The sequence below is a fragment of the Berghia stephanieae genome, chromosome 12 (genome assembly GCF_034508935.2).
Source record: "Berghia stephanieae isolate SIO BIC M18660-M18661 chromosome 12, UCSD_Bste_1.3, whole genome shotgun sequence".
NCBI classification, from domain to species: domain Eukaryota; kingdom Metazoa; phylum Mollusca; class Gastropoda; order Nudibranchia; family Aeolidiidae; genus Berghia; species Berghia stephanieae.
This window is the reverse complement of record NC_088371.1, coordinates 37,607,052-37,611,083: the sequence shown is the minus strand read 5'-3', so window position 1 is coordinate 37,611,083 and position 4,032 is coordinate 37,607,052.

Below are 4,032 nucleotides of genomic sequence, written 5' to 3'. Positions count from 1 at the left end.
AAGATCATATTTATAATGTTTTCTCCTCTGGATACACTTTTATGCTCGTCGGAGAAATATTTCATAAGGGCGTCCGCCATTGTTCCGATAGTTTAGAGCCAGTGTTACAAAGTCACCATGCGTCATTAGGAAGGAAGTGACGTTACGACTATTGCATCCTATTGTCAACAGTCAACATGCCATCTCCGTGTGGAAACTCAAAGGTCTTTCATGAGAACGTCCATCAGATAACGGCTGGACTAGTTGATTTCAATGACAATTGGACCTCGATACAACTAACTTGCAAACATATTATTCTAAACTAATGGAAGTTTGATTGGCCAATGACTCTAATAGTTATTTATAAACAAAGACACACACACACACACACACAAACACGCACACACACACGCACACAGAGGGAGAGAGAGAGAGAGAGAGAGAGAGAGAGAGAGAGAGAGAAGATATTGTTATGCGCCTAAAGCGTTATTGTATAGAGGATTGGGCGCAATATAAATAAATACAATAAAATCATTATTATTATTATTATTATTATTATTATTATTATTATTATTATTATTATTATTATTATTATTATTATTATTATTATTATTATTATTATCGTCATAATTATTATTATCATCATCATCATCATCATCATCATCATCATCATCATCATCATCATCATCATTATTATTTATAAATTCTTCTACGTCATAATGATCGGTCATGAATTGGGAATGGCCATCTGGTCGCCAAGTTGCCAGATTCATTTGCGTGTACCTACAGACTTTATTACCGAACCGAAATTGATCGTTGATGGTTCAAAATATTCGTCTCGATAAACGTTGATTTCCAAAATGCAGTAGTATAATAATGAAGATTGATGAGTGCAACTTCTAAATAGCCTTTATTTGCCCGTAAATTTTGCGGATTCTCCATTAGTATAATACGAGAGAGAGAGAGAGAAAGAGAGAGAGAGAGAGAGGGGGGGGAGACAGAGAGAGAAACAGATAGAGAGCGACAGACAGATAGATAGATAAATAGATAGATAGATAGATAGATAGAGAGAGAGAGAGAGAGAGAGAGAGAGAGAGAGAGAGAGAGAGAGCACTCAAAATGCTTTACCTACAGATCCATGCGCCCGAAAATTGACAATAAGATACCATAAGTTTCTTGGTTTGTTATTGTTGGCAATTCAAAAAGCAATTCAAATTGATAATATGGATGCTAATTTTTCAAGGCCATTTTTCAAACTTAAAAAATATAATCCATTTCACCACAACAAAAAAGCAAGCTTTAACCCTCTCCTTACCAACCATAGGAAAATCGTCACATTCGTTATTATACAACCAACATTTTTCTTATTCAAATTTCTTTTGTGCATCATAAAATGCAAAGAAAACGAACAGTGTGTTGTAGAGCACGTTTTGCTAAAGAAATTATGTCCATGGCAAGAATACTACTGAGTGATAAAAAATTATTTATTGTGTTAGATGGGTGTGAAATTTTGTGGAAAATCCTGAAAATGGCTGGTAAGGAGAGAGTTAAAGATGTCATGAAAGTATTATAATATTTGTAAAACAAGATATCATAGGCCTGGGAAGAATAATTGAATAAATACTGTTAAATTCACATAAATGGATTTTGATAATAACGAGCATTTTGAGCTCAAATGCCTCTTTTTAAATAAAAGATGAAGATAAACACGTTTTTGCAAAACATTGTTATTGTCTTCTATTAACCCTCTCCTTGCCAGCCATTTTCAGAATTTTCCCCAAAACTTCACACCCGCCCAATACAAAAACAGACATTCCTCACTCAAACAGAAAAGTAACAAGAACATTCTATACAGAATATTGTTAGACAATACGAGCTCTGTTACAGAATGCCAAGTTTTTATAGCTATAGCAAAAAGAAATGAAATCTGGACGAGAAAAGTGACGGTTGCATCGTAACAAATGTGACGATTTTCCAATAGGTGGTAAGGAGAGAGTGGAACGATTGAGAGGACTTTACAATTTAAAATTTTAGAACATAATACGATTCATATAACATATTATATTCCTATCATGTAAATGGTTATTGGGGCCAACTGGCCCTGTCTATTTAAATGTCATAACAAAAATATAGGGAATTGATTGTTTCTTTGTCACTGGAGCATTAGTTTATTCTATCTATAGAAGGAAGTAGATTTTTATGCTTGATTTTCAACTCTCAACGTTTGGAGTCATGAATTAGGGGGCAGCGTAGCTCAGCGGTAAAGTCTTTGCTTTGTACCAAAAAGGTGCTGAGTTCGACTACCCGCCTCGTTGCGTGGCTTTCAGCAAGTCATCTCGCCCTATTAGCTCACTTTGCGGCGCTGCACTGCGGCTAACGCCTGAGTTATTCCTGGCTTCCATTGGGATAGGCCCTAAAGACAATTTTCCCCTTGATGATAATTAAAGGGAATTTTTTAATTATTTTTTTATTATTATTAAGAGCTGACATTACATGATTGCAAGTTTTACTTGTGTAGACAAAGAAACTATCTGTATTTTTAAATCAAAATTTCACGGTTATCAACACAATCTAGACGTCTATACAAAATTCTAGAAATAAACATCAAATTTACAACAGAATAAGCAATATCAATAACAATAAAATAGAATTATAAATCTCGACATGTATAAACTAGAGAGCATTATGAAGCTTCACGAAACCTAGCCATAAGATACGTTGACTATGTTAAGAAGGAAGATTTCAAATGGAGTAAGTACAATATTGATATACTATAGTGACATTTTCAATCATTTCTAGAAATCTCATTAAACATTTGTAACAGTCTGTGACATTAGGAGGAGAAGGAGGAGGAGGAGGAGGAGGAGGAGGAGGAGGAGGAGGAGGAGGAGGAGGAGGAAAAGGAGGGAGGAAGAAGAAGAAGAAGAGAAGAAGAAGAAGAAGAAGAAGAAGAAGAAGAAGAAGAAGAAGAAGAAAAGAAGAAGAAGAAGAAGAAGAAGAAGAAGAAAGAAGAAAGAAGAAGAAGAAAGAAGAAGAAGAAGAAGAAGAAGAAAGAAGAAGAAGAAGAGAAGAAGAAGAAGAAAAAGAAGAAGAAGAAGAAGAAGAAGAAGAAGAAGAAGAAGAAGAAGAAGAAGAAGAAGAAGAAGAAGAAGAAGAAGAAGAAGAAGAAGAAGAAGAAGAAGAAGAGAAGAAGAAGAAGAAGAAGAAGAAGAAGAAGAAGAAGAAGAAGAAGAAGAAGAAGAAGAAGAAGAAGAAGAAGAAGAAGAAGAAGAAGATGAAGAAGAAGAAGAAGAAGAAGAAGAAGAGATAGTCTAGAATCCATTCCTAGACAAGGTCATATTATCATGTTATGGACCAAAAGACCCTATCCCTATAAGCTCCCAAGGACAAATAACATTAAATAAATGTACTTTATCGACATCACGAGCGACAAACATCAGGTCTGGTGGAAACTCAAAGTAAATTTGCTGAAGGCATGACAGGACGATGTGAATAGGTACTAGATATAAAAATAACCATGGTAGATAGCACGAGACAAAAGTATAATATGGTAAAAAAGATGAAAATATAAAAAGAAGAAAAATGAATAAAACAGAGAGACTAAATCAATCAGCAAAGAGATAAAAAACAAAAAACTATATATATATATATATATATATATATATATAATATATATATATATATATATATGAAATACTGTTGATTATAGATGGAGAATGATTGCTATAGCTATGTGTGTACAATGGGGTATTGTTGGTTTTCGAGGATGGTTGGGGTGTACTTTTGGTTTGTTTGACTGTTATATCCGAGAAATCAAATATCTTCATGTTAGCTTCAATTGTCTTTTAGGTTGTTGCTGTTGAAAGATTCTGAATATTTATTTCTTTATCATTTCTGTTTGTCTAGGTTTTCTGTTGCATGATGCGAGCCCGTCATCTCTGTAGATTCAAGTTTTTATGTCAAGGTCTTGGACGTTGTGAGAGTATGTATAAATCCGACGAGCTGCTCTCATGTCTCTGTTCCATCGTGACTATGGCTATGTGGTCTAGTGGC